At 49.7% G+C, this 15,877-nt stretch overlaps 1 protein-coding gene across 10 annotated transcripts in view; it reads right to left on the bottom strand.

Annotated features, from left to right (window-relative positions):
• TMEM40 (transmembrane protein 40) overlaps window positions 1–12,381 on the bottom strand; it is a 32,574-nt gene extending 20,193 nt beyond the window's left edge. For 4 of the 10 annotated variants that reach the window (XM_010817960.4, XM_002697107.7, XM_024983307.2 and 1 more), the window contains exon 1: window positions 12,303–12,381. The gene's annotated coding sequence lies outside the window, so the exon portion shown is untranslated. The remainder of the gene's footprint in view (window positions 1–12,302) is intronic. The other 6 variants (XM_024983305.2, XM_024983306.2, XM_024983304.2 and 3 more) reach the window with 5 other exon arrangements.
• Window positions 12,382–15,877: the final 3,496 nt, after the last annotated feature.

Below are 15,877 nucleotides of genomic sequence, written 5' to 3'. Positions count from 1 at the left end.
TATGGGGGCAAGCGAGCTACTGGAGGATGCCAAATATGTCAACAGTTCGCCAAGCTGCTCCTACCTGTCGCCTACTTTAGCTGTCTTGCTCATGTGGTAGCCCTTGGGCACACTCACATTTGCAGGCCTCCAGACTTCCACTGAGGCCATTCTTCCTTGTTGCCAAAACTGTACGTGACTTTCCAGGCACAGTGCAAATACCACCTCGTTCATGAACCCTCTGCTGACGAGGTCTAACCAGAAACCACCCTCCTTACCCCCATCCCCTTAATCCTTCTGCCTGTCATCATCCCTGGACTTTCTTCTTGTTAACAAAACTGAACTTCATTCCTCTATCTCAAGTAGATGGGCTTCCCTGGTGGCTCAGATGGTAAAGAATCTGCCTGCAATGTGGGAGACCTGGGTTTGAACCCTGGATTGGGAAGATTCCCCAGAAAAGGAAATGCCAACCCACTCCAGTATTCTTGCCTGGAGAATTCCATGGACAGAGGAGCCTGGAGGGCTACAGTCCATGGGGTCTCAAAGAGTTAGACATGACTGAGAAACTAACATTTTGGGTTTCACAGGTGGCATTGCTGATAAAGAACCCATTTCCCAATGCAGGAGACATAAGAGACAGGGGTTTGATCCCCAGGTTGGGAAGCTCCCCTGAAGGAGGGAATGGCAACACACTCCAGTATTCTTGCCTGGAGAATCCCATAGACAGAGGAGTGTGGTGGGCTACAGTCTGTGGGATCATACAGTTGGACATGACTGAAGCAAGTGAAAAAGCTGGCTTAAAACTCAACATTCAAAAAACAAAGAACATGGCATCTGGTCACATCACTTCATGGCAAATAGATGGGGAAACAGTGGAAACAGTGTCAGACCTTATTTTTTTTGGCTCCAAAAACACTGCAGATGGTGACTGAAGCCATGAAATTAAAAGATGCTTGCTCCTTGGAAGAAAAGCTGTGACAAACCTAGACAGTGTATTAAAAAGCAGAGACATTACTTTGCCAACAAAGGTCCATTTGGTCAAAGCTGTGGTTTTTCCAGTAGTCATGTGAGAGTTGGACCATAAAGAAAGTTGAATGCTGAAGAACTGATGCTTTTGAACTGTGGTGTTGGAGCAGACTCTTGAGAGTCCCTTGGACAGCAAGGAAATCAAACCAGTTAATCCTAAAGGAAATCAGTCCTAAATATTCATTGGAATGACTGATACTGAAGCTGAAGCTCCAATACTTTGGCCACCTGATGTGAAGAACTGACTCTCTGGAAAAGACCCTGCTGCTGGGAAAGATTGAAGGCAAGACGAGAAGGGGACGACAGAGGATGAGATGGTTGGATGTCATCACCGAGTTGATGGACATGAGTTTGAGCAAGCTCTGGGAGTTGGTGATGGACAGGGAAGCCTGGTATGCTGCAATCCATGGGATCGCAAAGTCAGACACGACTGAGTGACTGAACTGAACTGAACTGAAGTGACTTAGCACGCAAGCATGCATCAAGTAGATACTTGTTATCCCTGTGAGGAGTGGCCATATGATCCAGTTTTGGCCAAAAAGAAGTGAGAAGTCTGATGGGCTCTGGGAAGGAGTTTTGCTTCTCCTGACAAAAGAGGCCAACAGTACTGGTGCTGTGTCTTGCCTCTCCTTTCTTTCTTGAATGTGATGGCAGGAGCTGCAGTGGCAATTCTGTGACCTTGAGGGAAAGCCAAAGCTAATGCAGGGACATTGAGCTGCTGAGCCCTTGACAGCAGCCACCTGCTTTCTAGTTATTTAAGAAAAACAAACCCTGTTTGTTTAAGCCTCGATAGTCAGGAGTCTCAGCATTTGTAGCTGAAAACAATTATGACTGATACACTTTTCCTCCCCTACCTTCATACATTAATTGAGTATCGACTGTGTGCTTAGGCTAGGGTGATGGCACTGTGGTAAAGAACCCGCCTGCCAATGCAGGAGACATAAGAGACATGAGTTTGATCCCTGGGTTGGGAAGATCCCCTGGAGCAGGGCACGGCAACCCACTCCAGTATTCTTGCCTGGAAAATCCCATGGACAGAGGAGCCTTGCAGGCTACAGTCCATGGGGTCAGAAAGAGTCGGACGTGACTGAGCAACTTAGTATACAGTACGTATTATGTGCTAGCCCCAGGGATACTGTGGTGAATAAGTTGTATGCTTGTCCTCAAGGTATTTCATAGTAGACAAAGGGTGGGGTGGGGTGGGGTGCGGTGGTAGTCCCATGGGAGCCCAGGGGCCAAATCACACCAGGGTCAGTCAGAGTTCCTGAAGAAGGGAATGCTGAAGGGGAGCTTGGAAGGGCCAGGAGGAGCAGTGTGCAAAGGCACAGAGTCGAGGGGCCTTGGCTCACATGGGAAACAGTTGGCAGGAAGCAACTCCAAAGAAGGACACAATCTGGGGGAGGCCTAGGGGGCACATTGCTCTCCTGAGCCTACGTTAGCCGTGTCTGGTTTCAGAATCTTCCTTCTCTAGGCCCTGGCTTGCTGCACAACTGCTGGAGCCACTGTTCCTATTCACTTTCTGATCTTTGCTCAGGGCCTGGGAGAGGGTCTGACACACCCAGGGTGTCTCCTGTACTAGATCACTAACCAGCCAGGGAAGGGATTACGGCTGATTCATCTCTATGTCACCTGTGCCCTGCGTAAGGCCTGGCAGAAAACAAAAACGATGACATGGATAATGATGAAGACAGTAACAACTAAGTGCTTCCTGTCCGTCAGGCAAGGATCTGAGCCAATGACACACGTGCCTCACGTACGCCTCACACAGCTCTATCAGGGCCCACTGAGCTTGTGCCCCTTTACACGTAAGAATGCGGAGGCAAAGAGAGGCTAAGAAACTTGACCGGGGAGCTAGTAAGTGGTTGAGCAAGCGTGGTTGCTTAGTCCACGTTGATGCCGGCAGCTCTTCCCAGGCCTCTGTCATTAGCACCAGGAAAGAAGCCGCTGACAGTCACTGGAGTGTTATGCAAACCACACCGACTTGGCTTCCATTGACACTCAGCCCACTGGAGCCCTGAGCAAGTGTCCCCAGAAGCCAAGGAACTTCCTCAAGCAGTTTTCAGGACACTGAAACGGACAGGAGGGGAAAGAGAATGCTCATGGAGGCAGGACCCGAGGGAGCCCTGTTTCTCCTCTTAGCGTCCTTACTCATCTCTCCTTGGCCCACATTCCTGCTATAAGAAAGGATCAGCAGAACTGTAAAGGTGTAACACTCTTAAAATCAGTGTGCAGGGCGAGGCTTAAGACAAAAGGACAGTGCACTAGGGGTGGGACATCAGACAGAGGGATTGATGCCAGGGGCTTCTGGAAGTCAGGTTCACTGCATATGACCTCTTTTGAGCCAAGATGGAGCACAGGGAGTTGAGACAGAAGTGAAGAAAGGAGAAAGCAGAGAGAGGAGCGAGCACACGGTGTGATCCCGGAGGCACGGCATGGGGGGTCTCAGTTCTCCAAACAGGGATCAAACCCACGCCCCCTGCAGCGGAAGCACGGAGTCTTAACCACTGGACTACCAGGGAGTTCCCAGTTCCCATGATCTCATTTCACGCGCACTACTCTTACTTTACGCAGGAAGAAACTGAGGTTCATAGAGACAAGTGACTTGTTCAAGGTCTCCCAGCTTATGGATGGACTCACATCCATTCCCTCTCCTACTAACATGACGCCCCGTTCCAAGGTCCTGGTTAGAGGCTTGTAGCCTTCCCTCTTTCAGCCACCTGCCCCCATTCTGAGGCTGGTCCTACAAGGACATGCAATACTTAGCATTTTTTTCTGCAAACCCCAGCCCTGCTGAGTCACCGGTGGTGCCAGGGCCGCTGCACCCACAGGCTTTGTTAAACTGGATTTCCACTTGAGTTCAGCAGAGATTTCCTAAGCTCCTGCTATTACAAGGGTGGGAGGAACAGTAAGGGACACAGCCTTTCCAGCTTCACAGCGCCTTCCGCGCCCAGCTAGGGTGGGGCTTCGGTGTCTGAGTTAACAGATGGGGAAACTGAGAATAGAGAGGAAATTAGTTGCACAGGGTCACATAGCGATTCAGGGCAAGGCTGGCTCCAGAACCCTGTCTCCCAATTCACGGGTTGCTTATCTTCCTCAGGTGTCCCACCTTGGAGGAGAGGGATGACTAAGACTGAGTTGGATTTTTTAAAAATCTTTATTTATTTGGCTGTGCCAGGTCTTAGCTGTGGCACACGGGATGTTCAATTTTCATTGCAGCACGCGGGTTCTTTAGTTGCGGCCTGTGGGATCTAATTCCCTGACCAGGGATTGAATCCTGGCCTCTACCTGGGGAGCGTGGAATGTTAGCCACCGGAGCACCAGGGAGGTCCCTGCAGTTGGATTTTCAATAGTGGGCAGAGTGGGATGAGGGTTGAGTGCAAGAGGTGGGCGGTGGTGGGGAGGTGATGGGGTAGGAACCCCATGAGGTTGGGGAATCATCCTGGGCCTTGAAAGCCCAGCTAATGACCAACTTTCCCCACAGGTGGACTGTAACGTCGTGCCTTGGGGCTGCCAATGGTGGGCCAGCTCAGTTAAACATGCCCAGGGCAGGAGGTGGGACTGAAGGGGTGCTGGGAGCTGAAATAGCAGCTGGGAGGGGAACAGAGCCCACAGAGGGGTGGACTGCTCTGGGCCACCTGGCATCAAAGCCAGGTTGACAGGAGAGAGCGCATGGTGTGATCCCAGAGGCATGGCTTGAGGGATCTCAGTTCCCCAAACAGGGATCAAACCCATGCCCCTTGTAGCGGAAGCACAAAGTCTTAACCACGGGACTACCAGGGCATTCTCAGTACCCACGATCTTACCTCATGCGTGCTAGTCTTAGCCCAGGAGCAAGTCACAGCTCTGGATGATGTCCTCTGGCTGCTCAAATCACCCCAGACAAGCCCACGCCCTAACATCAACCACAACCCGGCCAGGCAGATGCAGCTCCAGGACAAGCATGTGGGAGTTCTTGAGGGGTGACTGCCCTCCACCCAGGCCAGACTCTCAGCCTCTTCCTCCCAGGGATCTGACTTGTGATGAGCGTGAGTGACACAAGCTGTCAGCCAGCCGGCGCTGCTCTGCCTGGCAACAGGGCCCTCTCGTTTCTGCTCCTGGGCACCATCTTCTCTGCAGTCGGCTTCCTCACTTGCGTGCTCTGTTCTGCAAAACCCCCATATCCTCCCAAAGAAGCCCTGTTATGGTAGCCGGTGGTAGTTTCTGTTACGCACAGCCAAAGCTCTTGAGTTGAGACAAATGTATGTGTGTGTGTGTGTGTGTGTGTGTGGTGGGGGAGGTTCAGGGAGGGGCACTCTGAAAGGGTAGGCAGAGCAAAGTGGGGCTTGCCGGGCCGGCCAGGGCCCCTGAGGCCCCTACACCATACAAGGTATTTTGTTACAACTCCAGGCTGTATTGGGGACCTCCTGGGTTTCCCCATCGTGGTAACCACCTGAGCCAGTTGTCTTAAAGATCTTGCCTTCGAGACCTATACCCTTGCTGAGGACAGAGACCATCTTGGAGCTGGTTCAGAGCCTCTCTGGTTTTCTACTGCTTCTGTAACAAACTCCCACAAACGTAGTGGCTGGAAGCAACACGTGGTTAGCACCTCGCCGTTCTGTGGGCTGGAAGTCTAGCACTGGTTCACCAGGCTAAAATCCAGGTGTCCACAGGGCTGCCTGCCTTTCTGGAGGCCCAAGGGAACGCCCATTTCCTTGCTGCTGCTTTTCCTCCTTCCTCTCCCACCCCCGACCTTGTCCAGCTTCTAGAGGCCACCCACATTCCTTGGCTTGTGGCTCTTCTTCCACTTGCAAAGCCAGCAATGTCGGGGCAAGTCCTCACACTGCACTGTTCTGACCTCTTCGGCCTCCCTCTTCCACATTTAAGGACTCTTGTGATGACACTGGGCCCCACCAGACCATCCGTGATCATCCTGTATGTTAAGGTTAGCAGATGAACAACCTAAATTCCATTTAACGCCATTCCCCTTTGTCGCATAAACTAACAGGCTCTCAGATTCCAGAGATCAGAACACAAGCATCTTTGGGGATCATCACTCTGCCTACCACAGTCTCCCCCCAACCCAGTGTCTGGCTCAGCCCAGAGCTTTCAGAGGCCAAACATCTTCCTTCCGAGCACCTCTGACTCCACCATCCTTCTGGGCCCTCAAGCTCCAAAGGCAGGAAGGATGACCCAGCTCCTTCCTCTCCCGCCAGCCAAAGCCCAAGCCTGTCCTATTTTTCCTTCAAGAGGAGCTGGTTTCTCCACACCCACTGCCTCCTTCCCAAGAGATCCTACAAGGGGATCCAGTTGTAGGAGCCAGTTATTATTGTGTACTCTTCCCTGTTTGCTGCTCAGCTTCTGTAAAATGCGGTATTAATATCTCTCTCCCCGAGTGTTGCGGGGATTGAAGGATATCATGCCCACAGCAAGCCCAGAATACTGTCACCCAGTAAATGAGAGTTTCCCCTTACTTCCCCACGCTCAACATCTCCCAAACTTGGCTAATGGTCAGATGCCCCTGGGAGCACTGTTGGTCGTGCAGATACTCCCTCACTCAGAGGGTCTGATGTTCAGAGCAAGGTTAGAGTTAGGCTGCTCAGGGAAATCTGTATCATTAACAAAGGCAACACATGCAAGGCAGATTGTGGTCCACTCAGACGCCAGAACCTCTCCCCTGAGTGTTATGATAATCTCCCAGCAGGCTTGCCTGCCTCTGGCCTCCTTCTTCCAAACAAGCTGCTGGGTTGCCCTGGGTTTCAGTTCCCCCATATGTAGAAGTTGCAAACTACAAGGTTCTTCCAGCTCTGATATTCTAGGATACTAATGCTCTGCTCCTGTTAAAGCCTTCAAGGTTCAGCCACTCAATCAGCAAAGGCACTCAGGGTTGATACAACCTGTGTAAAGGCCTAGAACAGCATGTTCCAAAAGTGAGTTACAAATAGCATCTTATGGGGCCCTCAAAATACTTCAAGAAAAAGTGGATTTTATGTTCAAAGAATTTGGGCAATGCTGCTCTCCGCAGGCTCCAATAGCAGCTGCACAAGGTGCGTCGCATATGAAAGGCTCTGAGAAGGCCTGCAGGAGAGAAAGTGCTTTCGATGGAGCTAATCTGGTCCTTCCCCAAACTACACAAGAGCACAGTCCTCTCCCCTAGAATGTGGCTCCATATCTTTTGGCACAGTGTTGGAAACTGTCATCTGCTCCAATCCCTGCCATGCCTGGGGCCAGCCTTTTCACCCTGGCATCCAGGCCTGGGCACTCTCACCGGCCACTCTGAACAGTGTCAACTTCTGGCGTCCAGGGTTTTGTCCACCCTTCAAGCAGGACAGTTGGGGAAGGGAATGAATCAGAAACAGACCCTGGGAAGCAGGGGCTTGGAACAGAAATGGTGTTTTCAGAGCTCCAGATCCCACGGTATGGGTGGGAAATCCTCTTGGTGCCTGCAGGGCAGGGGTTGGGAGGAAACTGAGTCAGCTGTTGTGAGACTGAGGGCCTGGCTGGGCCCTGCCACCAACCCCTGGGCCCTTGCTTCTATTCTCTAGGCCCTTTTTTCTCATCTCTGACACAGAAAATAATGTCACTCACTGAGGGTTTTGGAGCTCACCTGGGGCTGTGGATAAGATAGTACACAGTAAAATGATCTCACTACTGGAAAAGACCCTGATGCTGGGAAAGACTGAAGGTAAAAGGAGGAAGGGTCAACAGAGGATGAGATGGTTGGTTGGCATCATTGACTCAATGGACATGAGTGTGAGTAAACTCCAGGAGACAGTAGAGGACAGGGAAGCCTGGCATGCTGCAGTCCATGGGGTTACAGAGTCGGACATGACAAAGCAAAGCTAACACAGCCTTTGTTTATATTAACAGAAGCACAGAGTCCATGGTGAGAAAGGTGACCTCTACCTTACCATCTCCTATCCTAGGGCTCAATCTTGGGTCCTGAACAGAAGAGAGTTGGACAAATCAAGATAATTCAGAGGATGAGGGGGGTGTAGAGACCATATCCAAGAGAATTAGATGAAGGAGCAGGTGTGTTAGTGCACAGCCATGTCCGACTTGCTCAGCCTAAGGATAAGCACTGCATAAATAGACCTGGTCACTGTCCCCAAGTCTTTGCAGGGCTCCTCCAGGACAGGGGGACAAGGTGGGGCTGTGAACTCAGAGGGAGCAGTCAGGATCTTGGGGAGTCACCAAGGCAGATGCCAGCTCAATATATGGAAAAACTGTCTAAAAATGATAACTGCTTCATGTGGTCACAAGCACCCTGCATGAGAGGTGGCAAGCTGAGGCGTGGCAGCGGTGGGCTTAGATGTCCTTAGCTCAAAACCTATTAGTCTCTCAAATAATAATCTGCAAAGCACAGGAAGGACAAATCAGTTCACCTATTGCTACTTAACTTTGTAAAATTTAAGTCGATTTATTTTTGGCTTTGCTGGCTCTTTGCTGCTGTGCAGACTTTCTTCCAGTTGCAGCAAGTGGCGGCTACTCTCTAGTTGTGGCAAACAGGCTTCTTACTGCAGCGGCTTCCTTGTTGCAGAGCACAGGCTATAAGGCACACAGGCTTCAGTAACTGTGACTTCTGGACTCTGTGACTTCAGTAATTGTGATCACAGGCTCAACAGTTGTGGCACACAGGCTTAGTTGCAATGAGGCATATGGAATCTTCCCGGATCAGGGATCGAACCTGTGTCTCCTGCATTGGCAGATGGATTCGTTACCACTGAGTCACCAAGGAAGCCCTACTTCTACTTCAGTTTTAGCTAAAAATAGTTAAGAGTACATAGTTCAACTCTAATGTGCACCCTTGGCCATATATCAGACACCCAACACCATGTCCACTAAGTGGGGTCCCTAGAGGCCAATAGGGAAGCCCACAGTGCAGACAGGTCTGCTGTGGCCATGTCTTCTGTTCCTCCATGGTCAGCCTGTTGCCCTATATTGCCGTGTCCTGGTGGTGGGTTAGGATCAAACAATGCAGCTTTAACTGAATCAGCCCCTGTAGTGTGGACGAGTGGCTTCAAAGAGTCCCTGTCAAGAAACCACGGAAGGAGATAGGGCTAATCAAGAAAGCACAAGCCAGACACAGGAAAAGCGTGGAAGAGACCCACCACTGCTCCTCGTTCAAGTCCTACAGCAGCCACCCTAATGTTGCAAATGATAATGAACAGGATCTCAGACACACACACTGTTGCTGACTGAAATCATAATAAGAAAACTCCCTGAAAGGTGAACTTCCATTCACTATCGTTGGTGATGGAAAGTCACTCTGAATATACTATGTTGGGGCTTGAGATATTAACTAATGGTTGCAGTACGTGTATACGACAAACCTAGACAGTGTATTAAAAAGCAGAGACATCACTTTGCCAACAAAGTTCAGTATAGTCAAAGCTATGGTTTTTCTAGTAGTCACATATGGATGTGAGAGTTGAACCATAAGGAAGGCTGAGCACTGAAGAATTGATGTTTTTGAACTGTGGTGATGGAGGGGACTCTTGAGAGTCCCTTGGACTGCAAGGAGATCAAACGAGTTAATCCTAAAGGAAATCAACCCTGAGAATACTCATTGGAAAGACTGATGCTGAAGCTGAAGCTCCAATACTTTGGCCACCTAAAGCAAAGAGCTGACTCATTGGAAAAGACCCCGATGCTGGAAAAGATTGAAGGTAAAGGAGAAAGGAGTAACAGAGGATGAGATGGTTAGATAGTATCACTGACTCAATGGACGGGAATTTGAGCAAACTCCAGGAGACAGTGAAGAACAGGGAAGCCTGGTGTACTGCAGTCTATGGGGTCGCAAAGAGATAGACAAGACTGAGCAACTGAACAACAACTTGTATATAAATTCTAAATCCATAAATAAATATATGTATTGGGGGTGCCTAAACATTTTTCTTGGGCAGAAGGTATTATCAAAAAGTCTGATAAACACTGCTCTGGATTTTTAGGCCCAGCTAGACACTAGGGGATGCTATTCCCTGTTTAGGTTGGGGGTCTAATTAGATTTGTTTTGGATTTAGGAACAAAAAAACTAGTGGGAAGTGTGCTCCTGAGTAAACTTTTTTGAAGTTCACAACAACCACAATGTTTGAAAATTAATGGGAAGAAACCAACAGCTCTGAAAAGGTTTTCCATGGCTCTGACCCTCCAAGGTGGGTGTCTTGTTAAACAGCCAGAGCCAGGTCAGGCTCCTCTTTCTCCTTCTCTCATCCCAGATGCTCTCAGTTTCTCTGTCTGTCTTCTCTCTCTCTCTTTCTATCTTTTCCCATCAGTATCTCACATTCTTTCTCTCTCTCTCTCTCACACACACACTCACACACAATTGGCAACAGCAAAGACCAGACAAAAGGCATCCAGAGCAGGAGAAAACGCTTGCTGCCTCTTGAATGTCAGACAGACCTGGACTCACTTCCCACCTCTCCCTACCACTGACTGTGAGATCACTGCAAGTCTCCCCCAGTCTCAGAGCCTCAGAATCTCCCCTGGAATAGGCACATCAACAACTCAACAATAACATGACAACCCAATTTCAAAATAGCCAAAGGCTTTCAACAGACATTTCTCTAAAGAAGATGTACAAATCGACAACAGCATATGGAAAGATGCTCGACATCACTAGTCATTATAGAAGTGAAAATCAAAACCACAGTGAGACACCACTTCACACTTGCTAGGATGGCTAAAATATGAAATACAAATAACAAGTTCTGGGGAGGATGTGGAAAATGTGGAGATCTGACATACTGTCGGCGGGAACATAAAATGGTGCAGCTAGTTTGGAAAACAGTTTGAATTCCTCACAATGTTACACACAGTTTCGCCATAGGACCCAGCGAGTCCTCCATATTATGTCCAAGAGAATTGACAGTCTATGTACACACAGACTTGTACATGAATGTCCACAGCAGCATTACTCATAACAGCCAAAAAGTGGGAACAACCCAAATATCCATCAACTGATGGGTGAATAAACCAGATGTGGTATCATCATACAAGGTTCTTCAACCATAGCGAGGAATGAAGTGCTGACACACGCTAAAACATGCATAAACCTTGAAAACATTATGCTCAGAGAAAGAAGCCAGTCAGAAGAGAGCCCCTATTGTATGATGCCATTTACATGAAATGTCCAGAATAAGCAGATCCATAGAAACAGAAAGTGGATTAGTGGTTGCCAGGGAGAAGGGGACACGGCGAGTGACTGCTAGAGGGTATGGGGTTTATTTGGGGAGGATAAAAATGTTCTAAATTAGACAGTGGTGAATAAACTGAAACTTTCTTCACAACTTGGTGAATAAACTGAAAACCACTGACGTGCACACTTTTAAAAAGGTGAATTTTATGGCATGTGAATCATATCTCCATAAAGTTATTTAATTTTTTTTAAAGAAAGAGAACTTCCCACATAGAGCTGTTATGAAAATGAAAGAAGGCCTCCATCGGCGATAACCAGAAGGGTCCCCAGTTCTGGTATGTGGCCAGCATGTGGGAGACCACGCGCTAAGAGGGTGATCTGGCAACGATCTCAAAGCACAAGGACTCTCGTTTTTCAGAAGGCTGCGCCAGCCCAAATGCAGGGAGACGCGGAGACAGGAGGGGGTTCATTAGTATAGATCTGCTTGGACTCCAAACAGGACAAACACACCCTCCTGACGTGACTTTTCTCTCAGTTTCTATACAAACCAGGTCAAAATGATAAGCCCCAGATCATAATCTTTCCCGTCCCCAGTGAAAGGAAAAATGGGCTGGCTTCCGGCCCAAAAGCCGCCTCCCAGAAGAGAAGCCAGGATGCTCTGCGCACAGGTGAGGGGACTGGGGGCTCCCTCTCGGCCGCACCCCCGCCCCGTGAGCTTCCGACAGCAGCGGGGCTCCCCCTTCCCCCAGCTCTCCGTTCAGTACTTTTTCCTCAAAGATGCCTTCGAGCCCCGAGGCCAGGGCAGCTTCTGCGGGGAAGGGGAGGGCGAATCTGTGGGTCTCACGAGGGCGGAGGGGGCGAAGCCTTCCGAGAGTTAGTCAGACCCTTCACCTCACAAATGGGGAAGCTGAGGTCGTAATGTTTCTGAAGGCCCCGCAGAGCAAGTTAGCGACAGACCCAGAGTGGGCCGGCGGGACGCTCCCAGCACCGGGGAGAACTTCACTCTCCTCTGACTCTCCAGAGGAGACGGAGGCGCTCACCTGACTGGGAACCCCCTGAGTGGGACTCAAATTCAGGCCCGCCGGGAACCGCAGAATGTCAGGCCTGCTGAAGAGCTTCTTTCTCCCCAAAACTCGGAAGAAAATCCCCCCACCCCGCCCCTCAGGCGCCCCGTGTCCCTTACCTGAGCTCCGGAGGCAGGTGCGTGCTGGAGGCGATGCGACCGTGGACTGCTGGTGCCCGGGGAGGGGCGGGGGAGGAGGGCGGAGAGGTGGCCCCGCCCCCGACGGGAGGGGCGGGGCCTGACGCTGGGCAGGGCGGGGCCTGAAGCTGCGCTGGGGGCCCCAGGTTCACAAGCTCACCGGCGTGGCATTCCTTCCTGCGGTGCCGTCGGCCCCCGGTCTTCCTGTCTGATCTGACTATTACCCCGGTATGCCAGAAGGGCAGATGGGGCGGGTGCACCCCTAGGCCCCTGTCTCTTCCTCCCCTCGGGGCCATGGCCATGCCCTCTAACTTCAGGACCTGTCGCACCACTCTGGCTGTGTCAAGCTCCATCCTAGGGCCGCCTCTTCCCTGCCATGGGTGAGGTTGACTCAGGGCACAGCCATGTGGGCCAACCTGATGCTCCCCCGAGGACGGAGGTTAGACCGGCAGCAGAAGAGGAGGCCCTAGGCTCAGTGTTGCCTTGAGAGACTCCTGTGAGTGGGGCTGGCAATGCCCTCCGGTGGTGAGGAAACTAGGCAAAGGCTAGAATATCTACTGACTTGTGGATCCCAAATGGGTGGGGGGTGGGGACAGACCTCTCAAAGTTGAGGCCAGAATTAACTCCAGCTCAACTTGCCTCTCTCACTCACCTCTCAAACACTCTGGAAGAAGTACAGTAAACAAGTCCTTCCCTGCCCTGGGTAGCAGCCTGAGGGAGACAGGCCATGACAATCTCCATGAAGGCAAGGCCCAAGAAGCTGGGGGTTCCCAGGAGGGCTTCCTGGAAGAGGAATCATCTAAGCTCAGGAGTCATCCTTGGAATCATCCTTGACTCTGCTCTCTCATACTCTGGTTCTGACTTCTCTGGAAAACCCTGTTGGCCCTCCCTTCAACATATTCTGAATCCAGCCTCTTCATGCCATCTCCTTGCAACCACCCTGGTATCCACTAGTCTCTTTGCTCCTGTCCACCACCCACTATCTGTTCTCATCAGGGCAGCCAGAGGGATCTGGTTAAAACCAAGTCAGCTCATGTCCCCCCTCTGCTCAGCACCCCGCCAGGACGCCCCCCTTACTAACTTCTATTCTTACACAGCCCTGTACTATGTGCCGCCCACTCCTTGCCCTCTCTGACATTAATTCCTATGACGTCCTCTCTCACTCTGCCCCAGCCACCCAGGAATGTGCCCTAAACACTCCAGTTAGGCCCTCCCTCCTCAGGGCCTTTGCCCTGGCTGTTCCCTCTGCCTAGAGTGCTTTTCCCAGACAGCCACCTTGCTCCTTCCCTCACTTTTTCAGGTCTCTCTAACCAAACATCACCGTTTCCAAGAAGCCTTCCCTGACCACCCTGTATATAGTAGTAACCACCAGCACCACCTTTCTCTTGCATCCTGCTTTACTGCTCACCATCAGACATGCTATTTTCTTGTTATGTATACCTCCTTCTTATGTGTTTCTTAGTTTCAAGATCTGGAACAGTGTCCAACACGTAGTAGGCGCTCGATAAATTTTGTAGAATGAGAGTGACCTGAAAGGGTAGCCCAAGATGCATTCCAAGGGTGCAAAGGTTTAGAGGTAGAGGGCACCAAGTGTGCAAAGGTTTAGTGGTAAGAGGCACTATTGTGTTGAGGACCTGCAAATGAATTCAGTAAAGTGGGAGAGTGGGGGGCTTGGGGGCTAGAGGAGGGGAGAAGGGAAAGAGAGAGAGGACTTGGAAGCCACATCAAGGAGATCAGGCATTATCCTGAGGGTGATGGGGATACGATCAAATCTTACGTTTCAGACCAATGATTTGGCTGCCATATTGTGGACTGGCAATTTGAAATATTGAGCTATTTCAAATCCTGAAAGATGATGCTGTGAAAGTGCTGCACTCAATATGCCAGCAAATTTGGAAAACTCAGCAGTGGCCACAGGACTGGAAAAGGTCAGTTTTCATTCCAATCCCAAAGAAAGGCAATGCCAAAGAATGCTCAAACTACCGCACAATCGCACTCATCTCACACGCTAGTAAAGTAATGCTCAAAATTCTCCAAGCCAGGCTTCAGCAATATGTGAACCATGAAATTTCAGATGTTCAAGCTGGTTTTAGAAAAGGCAGAGGAACCAGAGATCAAATTGCCAACATCCGCTGGATCATGGAAAAAGCAAGAGAGTTCCAGAAAAACATCTATTTCTGCTTTATTGACTATGCCAAAGCCTTTGACTGTGTGGATCACAATAAACTGTGGAAAATTCTGAAAGAGATGGGAATACCAGACCACCTGACCTGCCTCTTGAGAAACCTATATGCAGGTCAGGAAGCAACAGTTAGAACTGGACATGGAACAACAGACTGGTTCCAAATAGGAAAAGGAGTACGTCAAGGCTGTATATTGTCACCCTGCTTATTTAACTTGTATGTAGAGTACATCATGAGAAACGCTGGGCTGGAAGAAGCACAAGCTAGAATCAAGATTGCTGGGAGAAATATCAATACCCTCAGATATGCAGATGACACCACCCTTATGGCAGAAAGTGAAGAGCCTCTTGATGAAAGTGAAAGGAGAGAGAGAAAAAGTTGGCTTAAAGCTCAACATTCAGAATACTAAGATCATGGCATATGGTCCCATCACTTCATGGGAAATAGATGGGGAATCAGTGTCAGACTTTATTTTTTTGGACTCCAAAATCACTGAAGATGGTGACTGTAGCCATGAAATTAAAAGATGCTTACTCCTTGGAAGAAAAGTTATGACCAACCTAGATAGCATATTGAAAGCAGAGACATTACTTTGTCAACAAAGGTCCGTCTAGTCAAGGCTATGGTTTTTCCAGTGGTCATGTATGGATGTGAGAGTTGGACTGTGAAGAAGGCTGAGCTCCGAAGAATTGATGCTTTTGAACTGTGGCGTTGGAGAAGACTCTTGAGAGTCCCTTGGACTGCAAGGAGATCCAACCAGGCCATTCTGAAGGAGATCGGCCCTGGGATTTCTTTGTAAGGAATGATGCTAAAGCTGAAACTCCAGTACTTTGGCCACCTCATGTGAAGAGTTGACTCATTGGAAAAGACTCTGATGCTGGAAGGGATTGGGGGCAAGAGGAGAAGGGGACGACAGAGGATGAGATGGCTGGATGGCATCACTGACTCGATGGACGTGAGTCTGAGTGAACTCCGGGAGTTGGTGATGGACAGGGAGGCCTGGCGTGCTGCGATTCATGGGGTCGCGAAGAGTCGGACACGACTGAGCGACTGAACTGAACTGATTGTGGATTGGGGGGCAAAACACAAGGGGCAGAATCCTGGTGAGCTGGTGCAGTGGCAGGGGTAGAGAGGACTAGGGACAGGGGCACAGCATTGTGCAAAACAGTGGCCACCAGCCATGTGTGGTTATGCAGCCTTTGAAATGTGGCTGGGCAGAGTTGAGATGTACTATAAGTGTAAAATATATAGTATGATTATACATTAATTACTAATATTATATATTAATTATGTATAATATATTTATATGAATATATTTATATATTTATATACATTATACTATATTATATTGATATATTGATATATATTATATGT

The sequence above is a fragment of the Bos taurus genome, chromosome 22, assembly GCF_002263795.3.
Source record: "Bos taurus isolate L1 Dominette 01449 registration number 42190680 breed Hereford chromosome 22, ARS-UCD2.0, whole genome shotgun sequence".
In the NCBI taxonomy this organism is placed as follows: domain Eukaryota; kingdom Metazoa; phylum Chordata; class Mammalia; order Artiodactyla; family Bovidae; genus Bos; species Bos taurus.
The sequence above is the reverse complement of the archived record's forward strand: the minus strand, read 5'-3'. Positions and strand labels throughout refer to the sequence as shown.